We start from the raw sequence: 14,306 nt of genomic DNA, 5'->3' as shown, positions 1-14,306 counted from the left end.
TAAAAGAAAAGAGTCAGAGAGAAAACACAGACACCAGAGCTGATCTTGAAGGACACACCAGCCCCTCGAGTGCCTCATTAATCCTTCAAGCATCACACCAGCTTATCTCGAGACTACAAGTAGTTCGTAACTCTCTCTCCCCTGCCTTGTGAGCCTATTAACCATCGAACAGTTCGTCAATCCATTCAGACAATCTGTCACTCTCATGCGAGCTCACACACACACACACTCTCTCTCTCTCTCTCTCTCTCAGACAGATAGAGTGAGAGCTACTGTACCAGCCTCCAGCCAGACCTCCAGGCTCACACTACAGCAGGCTGAGGACCAGTGTACCCGACGCCGCACGAGGATCCATGGGTTTCGGACCCCACAGCCACACCGACAAAAGATCCGGAGGATTCTTGATCTACATCGACACCAGACTGAGATCCGACAACACTCGACACATTGGATCTCAGATCTCCAGTTTGCTCTTTCTCCACCGCCGATGTACCACATCCTGCATCCAGGAGGGATCACCTGCTATTAGCGACTTCGACGATTGCTACTACATCCCAGGATAGTATATCTCCCTGCATCTGTTACATATACACATCGCACCACTTTATCACAGCCGACAGTTGTTCCCCTATCACAGCCGACATTTGTTCCCCTTTTGTAGCCATTATCTGGAGTACGAGAGCTACATATGCACATACACATACACGACACTTATCACACTCACAGCACCGTATTTTCAGTTTCCAGTTTTTAGCTTTTCATTCAGCACTTTTATTTTGGATAGCTGGACCTCATCAGTTGTATCACAGTTTGTCTCATAGGCCAGTTTTGGTCTTTAGAAGACGTTAATATAACTTTCTTTCTTTCTGTCTTTCTTTCTCTCTCTCTCTCTCTCCCCGACGATAATCACCCCACCTCAAACTTCATCTTTCTCTCTCCACTCAACATGATTCTAGTTTGATGATTGTTTACAGACAGTCTCTCTCTCCATAACAGTAGATTGTTGCTCAATCTTTCTCTCTCCAAGACTCTTTTTAGTCTTTCTCTGTATCATTCCAATTTAATCAGATGTCTCCGAAGAGACTGTTTTTAGTCTTTCTCAAACTTAATATTGATAGTAATAAGGAGCTTTCGGATAGAGAGACTCGCCTTTGACCCCGACAGAGAGAAAACAAACAAACAAACAAAAATCTTCCAAGACTGTACTCCCTCATGTCACCTTTTGGGGTATGAGCGGAGGTAACATCGCCTCTCGAGATGTTGGCCCAGAGCTCCTCCCATGCTTTGCCACAATTTGGCACCATGTATGTGCCCATCATGCAGACGACACCCCCTTCTCTGTTTCATCATGATCCGGGCATGGCGGGCTCCCTACAAAGAGCCTTCGGCAAAATACTGGGTAATCCATTTTTTAATGGTCTCTCTTCTCAATATGCAAGCCAAGGACATCTCGGACCTATTGGGAAATATGCAAGCCAATATTCAGGAGGAGGTGGAGATGGACTGTCCTTTGGGAATGGAGCCATCCACCTGGGAGGTTCTGCAGAACAACTAGCAGGATTTGATAGTAAAAGCCCCACAAATCAAAGGGAAAGCCTCCAAGAAGCTAAAGGAGCTGACAACATTTCAACTCCTAGAGGTCAGCAGGGTCTTTCTCAACGAGGCGAACATCAGACTCAAGCAGGAGCTCAAAAAGGTCTACAAGACATCACCACTCCCCCTAAAGTGCCCCTAGAATCTGGGCAGCTAGAAAATTCAACAGGTATGCCAAGTAAAAAAAATTTGTCTCTCAGTCCTGGCTTTGGAGTTGAAGAATTACACAATGTCCTATCAATCTAGAGCACTTATTAGTCTATGTCATGGGGCACGCCCCCCCCATGGAATTTCTCAGAAACTGGGTCAAGCTGAATTGGGAACCACTAGGTGGGAAACCCCTAGTTATTCAATACCTCCCAAACAACTATTTCTTTTTCCACTTTGAGAGTGAGCAAGCAGCCCTAACCCTATTAAGCCATGGACAATGGATGCTACAGAGCTCACCATTGTCCCTCTTCAAATGGACTCCTGAGTTCGACCCCTCTGGTCCTAAACCGACTTGTGTTCCGATTTGGGTCGAATTCCCAAACCTTTCATTGAACCTATATCCCTTCTTGAAAACCCTAGCTGCTCCCCTAGGTAGACTGTTAGGACAAAGGCCATACACGGATATTAACCCGTGGTGGCATCCTCAACTACTCATAGAGATTGACCTTAGCAAAACCCTAATAGATTCATTGCTGATTACTAACTCAGAGGGCCACTTTGTGAAGGACCAACCTATCCTTTACAAGAATCTTCCAAATGCTTGCTTCAAGTGTCTCAAAATGGGACACTTCATTCGAAATTTCCTTGAATGGAAAGCTAAAGAGAGCCCAGAACCCAACAAGGAGAACTCCCCTCCAAAAACCGATAACCCACAAGATGATGGGTTCCAGTCGGTTAACATGAAGGGAAAAAGCAAGAATCAGTCAACCCAGAAACAAAACAATAATAACAAGGGCAAAAACACCTACAATGATAGATACTCCCCCCTTCTCATGAACTTAGAGGATGTACTAGCAGGGAATAGTGAAAAGGGGGAAGCTAGTAAAAAAAGAGACTGCTCCAATAGAGTCAGACTCTGATGATGTCATAGTTGAAGAAACTCAAGCTGAAAACAAAGGGCAAGCAAACCAAACAAATGAGAACTATAAACATACAGAAAACTTAAACATTGACCTCAATGAACAGAATAAAGATGTAGAATTTACTCAGGCAGAGGAAGAGGAACTTCCAATGGGAGGTGAACTTCCTCTCAGTCCTATCCCTGCTGAGAGCCCAACCAAAGAGGGAGGGAGTCTACAAAACGCCAAAAGGAGATACTCAAGTGTAGGACAAAGTGCTAGTAACCCATTTGGTCAAACAAAGGGTCCTCATAAGAAAGGGAAACCAAAAAAAACATAGTTTTGTTAAATGAATAAACTTAAAATTGTGTTCTACAACATCAAGAGGTTGATTGACCCCAAAAGGGCAACTACATTTAGGGAATGGCTTAAAGTTAGTGCCATTTACCCCGATGTTATTTGCCTATAGGAAATGAAAGTGTCAGATCCTCCTCTACTCAAAAACCTGCAAACAGTGTCTAAGGAGTATGAATGGTATATGATAAACCACACCAATAGGAGGGGGGGGACATGCATAGGTGTCTCCATTAAAATTAAGGATCAAATAAGTAAGCTTATGATTGATTCAGAGAATAATTGGGTTGCAGTCCTTTTTCAAAATCAGGATGAATTTGCTATTGTCTCAGTATATGCCCCTAATATTTTTCTTGAAAGAGGCAGGCTGTGGGATTCATTACATGTCATCAATTGCCCCATTATCATTGCAGGGGACTTCAATATGGTTGAATCAACAAAAGACAGATATTTGGAAAAATGAATATGTATTGCAGGAACTGAAAAGAGTAAGTGGCTGGTAACTAAAGCCTATCATGGGCTAACTGATGTCACTGAGCAACTAGGATTCACATGGAGTAACAATCAAAGTGGAGTTTATCTCCGAAAGGATAGACTTGATAGATTTTACATATCTGCAAGTCTGTTGGCCTCTTTTGTTAATCTCAAAGTTAAAGCTCTTGATAACTTAGTCATGTCTGACCATAAGCCTATTCAACTAGTCCTCTCTAACTCATCCCAAATAATAAAAACTGGTTGGTTTCATACTAACCCCAGACTATTTCAAAACAAAATAGTTAGGGACACTATCAAAGGAATCTGGACAATGGCCTTCTGGCAAATAGTCTCCCCAGCTCATTCATGGGCTAAAGCCATTAAAGGCACTCAACAATTTTTTGAGGGAAGTCAAAAATAAAAAAGTACAGTAGACTAGGGATCATAGAGCTAGACAATACTCAATGTATAAATCTTTGGAGATCAGGATAGAGGCTGGGAAGACCCAATTACAGCCTGACCTAGTCAGTATCAAACAAGAACTTAGATCTACTGAAGAAAAAGAAGCTATGGACATACAACTCTTCACCAGGCAATGGTGGGCTGGCAAAGCAGACAAACCCACCAAATACATGTTCCAAGTCCTTAAAAAGAAAAAGGATAGAGACTCCATCCCATTGTTGAGAAGGGAAGATGGCACACATGCCCAAAAAAATGGAGAGAATCTCCTTATAGCTAAGGAATTTTTCTCTAAAATGTTTAGCTCCTCTAGAAAGAGTTCACAAGAAGAGACAACTGCCAAGGCTAAGATAGCAATGGTTAGGAAGAAGGTTGTCCCTCCAAGCTTGGCTGAGATTCTGGATGGGGAGCTATCAGCTATTGAGATAAGTGACACCATTGACTCTCTAGCATCAAGGAAAAGCCCAGGGCTTGATGGCCTTCCGAATGAATTCTTCAAATAATTCAAAGATTCTCTTATTCACCCCCTTCTCATGGTATGGAGAGAATCCCTGAAATTTGGAGCCTTACCCCACATAATCAATGGAGTAGTCAAACTAATCCATAAGAGAGATGAAAAAGAACTCCTAGCCAATTGGAGACCCATCACATGTCTCACATTAGCATATAAGGTTTTTGCCAAAGCCATAGCTAGAAGGCTATGTGATCATCTAGATAACTGGATAAGAAAAGAACAAAAAGGGTTCATTAAAGGGAGATATATCCTAGACTCAATAATTGCCCTGTGGGAAGGCATGGAACATGCCCAAAAATCCAACCAAGACTTTGTGTTCTTCAAGATTGATTTTGACAAAGCTGATGATAGGTTAGAATGGGATTTTATCCTCCAATCCCTCCATGATATGGGGCTAGGTAGAAAGTTCATCAAGTATGTCAGTACTCTTTTTGGTAATGCCTCCATAAGAATTGCCATTAATGGGGAGATGACTGAATCCTTTCCTTTGAGAAGATCCATCAAGCAGGGCTACCCTCTTGCTCCCCTTTTGTTTGCCATTGCAGCTAATTCACTAGGTTGGCTCATTCAAGCAGAGATTGATAAAGGCAACATTAAAGGGATTAAGCTCCCTAACAACAAAGACATGGTACTCAACCAGTTTGCGAATGATACAAATAGCACGGTAAATAATGATCCAGTTTCATTAGTAGCTTTTTGGAACTACTTGCAAACCTCTTGCAAGGCTTCTGGTTCTGTTTTATCAATCCAAACAAAACAGGAATTAAAACACTATTCAGTCCTTGTCCTGGTTGGCTATTGGCTGTAGGGTGTAAGGAGATTGAAACATGTAAAGTATTCAGGCTTCTAGGCATACCCATGGGCTTTGGGATCTCAATGAAACAAAGGTGGGATTGGGTTTTGGAAAAAATCAGGGGAAATTTTGAAAAATGGAAGGGTCTGCAGCTCAATATGGCAGGAAGATATCTGGTTCTGAAACACATTCTAGGAGACCATCTAAGTCAGGAATGAAGCAACTAGAGCAACTAGGGAGAAACTTTTTGTGGAGTGGGGATGGGGAAAAGTTCAAAGTACCTAAAGTATCTTGGGATGTTTGCACTACACCTAAGAAATCAGGCGGTCTTGGTCTTCCCAATCCTAGTATTCTAGCTGACAAATTTGCAGCCAAATGGATTGCAAGAAGCATCTTAAGAAAAGAAGACTAGATAACTTTGTTTAAGGCATCCATTAGCAAGTTTCATGTAGAGGGTTGTCCAAAATGGAAAGGCTTAGACCCACTAACAATAACTATTTGTCCAGTCAAACTGAAAGCTAAAGATTGCTCTCCCTTGGTAAAAGGTCTCTGGGAGGCTTGGTTCAAGTACAAGAGTCTGTTAATCCCCTCTTCCCATCCCAACCTCACCCTACCCTGGAGTTCCAAAGACTCTATCTGGTTCAGCTTCTTTCAGGGAGCCATTCCAGATAATCAGATTAACTTAGCCCACAAGCTCTTCAATAAAGGCATTAGAAGTTGGAGGGACATTTGGGATTCAGCCCTAAAAAGGTGGATGACTAGAACACAACGAAAACATAAATTCAAATTAAAAAGACAAGAAGTGGAATTGATAACTAAAAGGGTACTCTTGTGGGGACCTAATATGTCTGCAATGATTAATCTTACTCACCTCTTCAATTACAGGGGAATCTATATTATGGGGTACAAACCTCTTCTACCCCTTCCAGACCTATTAGAAAGCAATGCTCCTCTTTGTTTTAAACTAAATAACAGATGGCATATTAATTGGTCAGTAGTACAGTGGAATCACAGGTTCGGGAACATTTGGGCTCCCTGAATCCAACCAAAGATGTCTTGTCTAATGTGGCTCATTACTCTCAAAAGTCTTTGGACTAATGAGAGACTCTCAAAGTTGGTCTAGGGAATGGACTTTGCCTAAGGTGTGGCCAACAGGTAGAATCAATCCCTCACATATTCCTTAACTTCCCTAAAAAATCTAACATCTGGTGTTTCATGCAAGTCCTTGTCATCAAGTATCACCCCACTAAACTCACTTGGAAGGAGTTATTACTGGGAGAAATATATGGACTCCCTCCCCCAATATGGAATTGGATCAAAAGTTATTACCTATAGAACATATGGATAAGCAGAAATAAGAAAATGTTTGAAAATACTGATTTGGATCCTATCCATGGTTTTAAATTTGATCTTTGTTTTCAGGTTGAGAAAGATCTAGAAATAATTCTCAAGCAGCATGAAGACAATATGAAGGAGGGACTAGGGAAAGCATTTTCCACTGTGGATGTGGTAGCCATACTGCTGGACATCAAGAAGAAGGCTGAATAATAATGATGTAGATACAAATTTTAGGATAAACATCTCGACATCTGATGCTTAAGTTTAGACCTATTATGGACTATATGTTTTGTAATGTTGTTATTATGTACTCTCAAGTCAAGGTAGCTTCCCTGTTTTGAAGGACTAGGGAAAGCATTTTCCACTGTGGATGTGGTAGCCATACTGCTGGACATCAAGAAGAAGGCTGAATAATAATGATGTAGATACAAATTTTAGGATAAACTTCTCGACATCTGATGCTTAAGTTCAGACCTATTATGGACTATATGTTTTGTAATGTTGTTATTATGCACTCTCAAGTCAAGGTAGCTTCCTTGTTTTGAAGCAACACTCCGTTGAACAGCTATAAACCTTTTGATATATTTTAATACAACTTTAAAGCTTCCAGCAAAAAAAAATTATTAATAGTAATATTTCTCTTAATATTATACATAATGCTAGTATTAAAAGCAATACTAATGCAAACACTGAAGGTTAAAATCACACCAACATTTAATGCCACCTTAACATTAAATGCAATGATAACGTTAACATAAACTATCAAATTGATAAAAAATTTACTATTGATTAGAATACAAGTCCCTAGACTTGAATAATTAGAACCACTGAAAGATCCTTGTGCACAAGCATTGCCCCAACACAAAACTCAAGCACGAGTATCATACAAGATATATACCTTGCTATCATATCCACCAATTACAACATGTGCCCCCCATGTATGCCTCCCACTAGTAGTGTCCCATATCACCCCTAACAAGATAAAGACATACCTATCAACATAAACCATCATGGTTCTATGAGCAAAAGTGGTTTTGTGCATGTCATTAAATCTCGTATCCAATTGTAGGTGCATGTTATGATGCCAATGAAATGTCCCCTAAGGATCCAACCTAGACAATGTACATGACACAAGCCATATCTATAAATAAAAGGGACTAGACATTAGACTCACTTTCCAACCATAGAGCCAAATGGGCTCACTCCTGAGTGTAGAAGCTAGTAGCACTCAAGGTCACGACCACATTCGAAGGATTGGCATCCCATATTACCAACCCACACTATCATGTTGTATAGATGCATTGGCCAACAAGCCAAGGATCCAAAAGTGGTGATCACACAATAGTTGTAGAATAGGGTTCTTTCAGTGACATTTGAATAAGGAAAGACCAATCATACATTGTGAGTGTTGAAGTTCCTACATATGGTCTCTTTCTCTCTTACTCTTTTGCTCCATCTTCCATAGCTCTTACTTAGCTCTTGCTTCTACTTGTGCACTTTCACTCAAGCTCTACCTTTCAAATGGTATTAGAGCCAACCAATTGATGAGCTTCTTCATCCTTAGCTTCAGCCTAGATTCAAAGCTTTAGCTCAAGGTTTCATGGTAGCCATTGTTTCTTCCTCTCGAGGCATCCGTTGAGTCTTCCCTTCTCTCAACTTGTTCCAACTTACTCTTGGCTTGTTGAGAAGCTTCCTAGGGCATAGTTGAGCCTTATTAAGTGCTTATTGAGCTAAGGAGCAACCATTCTATCCATTTTGATGGATACCGAGTATGTTGTAGAAATTGTGGACAGTTATGGCAACTTGATAACATTGTCGTATTTTGGCCATAACTTTTGAATACGGTATCAAATTTAGATGTCCTATAGCTAGAAACAAAGAGTACAATGAGAGCTACAAATTTAAGCAATCATAGAATTGATTTTGTGGAGTTTTTTATTCTCTATTTCACACATAAAATAATAGTCTAGTTTGGACAGCAAATAGTAAATTCCATAATGCATATTTGATGATTCGAGGATGCGATTTTGATACCTAGATGGTATGGTTATGCTTTTGGATGATACTTGGATCATTTAGAGCTCAATTAGATTAGTTTTACAGATGGTTATTGCTATCATAACATCTTGGACAGCAAGCATACAACACTGAGCTTCATGCTTTGAATGCCTATTGTGCCTATATGTATTTCAAGTATGCTACATGTCTACGGTGATGTTTAGTATTGATGCATGAGCTAGCATATGGGTATGATATGATTTAATACTTGGATTTAAAATAAATTTGATGTACTGGGGCTTTTTTTAGTTGGTTTGATCTTTTATGCTTACTCACATACGAATATTGAAGCTTCATTTGACACTTATGCTCCTAAATATATTTGTGATGCACTTGGGCTTCTTAGATGCTTTGATATATATATCTTGAGATTTGCTTACTCATTTTCATTTTAGATTTTCTTCGAGTGGAAAACCCTTGTACTTACTTGATAGAGCTCAGTTATTTGAGACACTACGACTCTTGGTTCATGTATATACTATTGGATGTAGCTACCTCCGCTTATGGGATGATTTGACTCTGCATGCTTTGGATATATGTACTTACCTTTATCATTAGTTTATTAATGTTGTATATGATTATTTAATGTATTGCTTATTGAGAATTTGAGTGTGTGACAGTCTTTAGTACACGTGGTCTATGCTTAGTGATTGCCAGTTGCATTCTTTGTATCTCAGTTGCTACTTGGATATCCCTGGCAATGGAAGCTTGCTTTCTTGGCTATTTTTCCATAGTTGGATTGACATATACTATTATATTTATCTCAAAACTAATGCAATTATAGTTTTGAGCACTATCTTGTAGAGCAAACATTGTACTTGGTAGTCTATTGAAAGGAAAGTGGAACCCAGGAGGAAGTTTGGCGGGGAGATCTATAGCGGATGGAGAGCAAGAGCCGAGAGAGAGAGAGAGAGAGAGAGAGAGAGAGAGAGAGAGAGAGAGAGAGAGAGAGAGAGAGAGAGAGAGAGAGAGAGAGAGAGAGAGAGGGAGGGAGAGAGAGAGAGAGGGAGGGAGGGGGAGAGAGAGAGAGAGAGAGAGAGAGAGAGAGAGAGAGAGAGAGAGAGAGAGAGACTCAAAAGTGGAAACTCCAACAACCACAATGTGTGGTTGGGCCTTCCTTTATTCAAACTGTTACTAAAAGAATAAAGAATAAGTAACTGTGACGAGCGTCCACCACCTGCTGCAGTGTGCAGTGGTGGGTACTGTCAGTGTAGTAATACACGAGCAGCTGGGCAAAGGCTCCTTTACCCCCAACAACCTCCCACTTAAAGGTAAATCTGCCCTAGTGAGAGAGAAAAAAGAAAAGACAATACAACATGTACACATGTACAACAGGATGAGGAAAAAGATGCCATCTCATCCAATGCCCATCAATCTCCTGAGGAAGGCAAAGCGCGGTAGTGAGGCTCTCCGTGAGCAAGTCTGTACGATTCTGCTCAATCAAAATCTTAACAAGGTCAATAGACATGTCCTCAATGACCTTGCGAATGAAGTGATACCTCACCTCAATATGTTTCGTCTTCGCATGGAAGACCGGATTCTTGGCCTACTGAATGGCACTCATAGAATCTGAATGCAATGTAGGCATAGCATCTGTCATACCAAGGTCTGCAATCAAACGGCCTAACCAGATAGCCTCCTTGCAAGCCTCTGTGGCTACAATATGCTCAGCCTCTATAGTAGAGAGAGTCGTACACTTCTGTGCCCTGGACATCCAAGAGATAGCCCCTCCAACATAAGTGAACACATAGCCAGAAGTGGACTTCATACTATCTGCATGTCCTACATAATCAAAGTTAGTGTACCCCACAACTCTTGTATCCTGGCTGCCATAGCAAAGGCACATATCTGTTGTGACCTTCAGGTACCTCATGATACCCTTCACGGCATCCCAATGTTTCTTGCTAGGTATAGCCATATAACGTGCCCCAACTCCAACTGCAAAAGCTATATCTGGATGGAACACAATATTAGTGAGTTTGGGAATCTCCCAATTCCCATTTTTTTAATACTAAAAAGGTGGGACCCGGATAACATGCCCATAAGTTTTTCAAAACCATATGATGTGACATATCATTGGAAAGCGCTTGAAAAATGGAATCTATTGAGCTATAAAGCGCTCGATTTGGAGATATAGTGTTCAAGTTATGACAAATCCAAATATTTGACCACGTGTCCCAAACTTATGGAAAATTTCCATATTCCCCAATATGGTGTTATGGGTGGCTATCATGGCATACATATGATTGCCCATGGCTGATGCATAGGGAATCTTGGCCATCTCGGCCCTCTACTCATTTGTCTGCAAACAATTGGCATGTGAAACCTTCACATGATAAGGTAATGGACAGCCAATAGGCTTAACATCCTGCATGCAGAAGCGCTCAAGGACTTTATGAATGTACTCCCTCTATGACAGATAGAGGAGTCCCTGAGATCTATCGTGCGTAATGCGCATACCAAGTATATGAGAGGCATGTCCTAGATCTTTCATCTCAAAGCTCTTCTTGAGCTAAGCCTTAAGAGCATCTAGCTCCTCATGAGTTGTCCCTGCTAAAAGCATGTCATCCACATAGAGTACCAAAATCAGTAAAGAACTGTCACGGGCTTTCTTTGTGTACAAGCACCGATCCATAGCACTGTGGCTATAGCCCTGTGACTACATGAAGGCATCAAAATTATGGTACCATTCCCTAGGTTCCTACTTCAAGCCATATAGACTCTTCTTTAGCTTGTACACTAGGTGTTCCCTGCCAGCGTCTGCAAAGTCCTTAGGCTACTCCATGTAAATCTCATCATGCAAGTCTCCATGTAAAAAAGTCGTCTTGACATCCATTTGGTAAAAGTTCAAGTCAAGTTGTGCAACCAAGGCCAAGACTAAGTGTAGGGTGGTCATCTTGACCACATGAGAAAAGACTTCATCAAAGTCAACACCATGCTCCTACTTAAAACCCCTAGCAACCAATCGAGCCTTGTATGTCGATTTGGGGTGTCCAGGGGTACTTTTTAGCTTGTACACCCACTTGCATGGAAAAACCTTCTTACCCTGAGGCAAAGAAACCAAATCCCAAGTCTGATTCTTATGCAATGAGTCAAGCTCAGAATGCATAGCCCTCTCCCAAGAGTGACAATCACCCCTGTGCATAGCCTCATCATAAGTGAGAGGCTCTCCTACATCTGTAACCAGTACATAATCCATAGAGGGCGCAAAATTGTCAGGAGGTCATCTATCTCTAGTAGAACACCTCAACCCAAGCTCTTCTGCCTGATCGATATCTTGTTTAACATCAGCATGTCTAACATCTAGGACATGACCATCAGGTGATGTTGCACGCTATCTAGCTGGCCATGGACCCCGGGCTGAACCGGAGCAGGTGGCTCCTCCTAAAAGATAACTCTACATACCTCAACCACTTTCTCAGGCTGCATATGCATTTTTTCCTCGTGAAAGATGACATCATGGCTGTGGATCACTTTCCGCGCCTGCGGATCCCATAGACGATAACCCATCTCTCCTACATCTCCATAGCCAATGAAAATGCATTTGACACTTTTAGGATCCAGCTTATTGCATTTGTCCTTGGGCACATGGCAGAATGCCTCACATCCAAAGACACGCAAATGATTATAAGAGGGGGGCTTGCCTGCCCATACCTCCTTTGCAACCTGAAAGTCAATGCCATTGCTAGGCAACTTGTTAATGAGATGCACTACAGTAGTAACTGCCTCAGCCCAAAAGTATTGCGATAAGCCAATCTGGCTAAGCATGCTACGGACCCTTTCCTGAATGGTCCTATTCATGCGTTTAGCCAGACCATTCTGGGGAGGGCTGTAAGGGGTGGTCAATTGATGCTTAATACCCTGCTCATCACAAAACTGCTCTCAAAAGCACATGATACATACTCACCTGCATTATCTGACCTTAGGCATTTTAGCCTTTTTCTAGACTGGTTCTCTGCCAATGCAAGCCAACGTTGAAATGTTTCTAAGACATCGGATTTTCTCTTTATGGGATAAGCCCAAACCTTATGTGAGTAATCATCTATGAAAGTAATAAAATACTTTACCCCACCGAGTGTCTGACAGGGCATGGGCCCACATACATCTGAGTGTACAAGAGCCAAGGGCTCACCTATGCATTTCTTACCAGACTTTTTATGCATATTTCTAGTCAACCTGCCATACAAACAATGATCACAAGAATCAAAATGTGAAGAGTCAAAAAGCGGAAGATACTACAAAGCACAGAGCATTTTCATTCCTTTAAGGGACATATGCCCCAAATGGGCATTCCAGAGGGATACGTGGGGGATAGAACCCATAGACAAAACATGATCCAATGTAGCTCGAGATATAAGTAAGGGATAGAGGCTGCCAGACTTGGCACCTCTTGCAAGCACAAGCCTGCCACGAGTAATCTTCCATGCAGAGTCTCCAAAAGATACAAAATACCTTGCATCATCAAGCTATCCAGCTGACATAAGGCTGAGTCAATGCAGGTACATGGCATACATCATGCAAAACAAAAGAACTGCCAGAAGGAAATTGTAGCCTAACATCTCCAATGCCCACAATGTCAAGAGACCTGTCATCACCAAGACGTACAGAACTAGAGATGGTACGATAGGTATGAAACCAATCTCTACAGGGTGTGACATGAAATGACACACCCAAATCCAAAAGCCAGCAGTGCGCATACATATAATGTATCTCAGAAGCCTATAAGGCATCGCATGAAGAAGCTACAAGTATGTAATCCTCATCTGAATCAATGGCTTCTATGACATTAACCTCTTCTATCTTCACACTGGACTTTGTAGGTACAATACTGTGCTCACTAGACTTTTCCTGTAGTTTTTCTTTTCCCTTTTCCTTGCGCTTATCATCACACATCTTATGGCACTGCAGCCTAATATGTCATGCTTTCCCACAATAATGTGACAGATAAGATCAAACACTTCGATCCACATGACTTACTACAACCACGTGACTTGGACCTGGACTTCTAAGAGTCCCTACCCTTATGATCATTATCATGCATGCCATGTCTGCCCACCTCTAACAGTCAATGCATGTGAAGAGCAGGAAGCATCATTGTTTGTCATGTTGATTTCCTTAATCAATAAAGCACTCTCAATATCTTTGATTTTCAGCCCATCAATCTTGTTCATGCATATGGCAGTATAGAAGACATCCCATGATTCATGCAAGGTGCCAAGTAGAAACAACGGGTGCAAGTTGTCTTTGAACTCAATACCATGTGACAACAGATTCTTCATGATAGCATGAAACTGACTGAAATGAGATGATAGGGATGTCCCCTCCTTCATGCGAAGGTCCATTAATCACTTCAGTCAATACATCTGTGACGCAGGACTCTGCTGCGCATAGAGCTCCTGAAACTTCTCCCATAAATCCCATGCACTTTGATTTTCATCTTCAACAACATTATGATGGACCTCTTCTGAGAGTGACAAAATAATGGTAGGCTTGCATAGCTCATCAACTTCCATCCAAACATCATCATCCATATCCTCAGGTTTAACACCCTTGAAATGCAAGGGTTTAATTTGCAACTTCTGCACCGAAACCTGCCATATCTGGGACTTCCAATACCCATAGTTGGTACCATCCAACTTGGCAATGTTAAAGAGAGCTGTGTCTTTCATATGAC

Source organism: Lygodium microphyllum, chromosome 5, assembly GCF_053477565.2.
Source record: "Lygodium microphyllum isolate KBCC chromosome 5, Lygodium_microphyllum_v1.1.10, whole genome shotgun sequence".
Taxonomy (NCBI): Eukaryota; Viridiplantae; Streptophyta; class Polypodiopsida; order Schizaeales; family Lygodiaceae; genus Lygodium; species Lygodium microphyllum.
The sequence above is the reverse complement of the archived record's forward strand: the minus strand, read 5'-3'. Positions refer to the sequence as shown.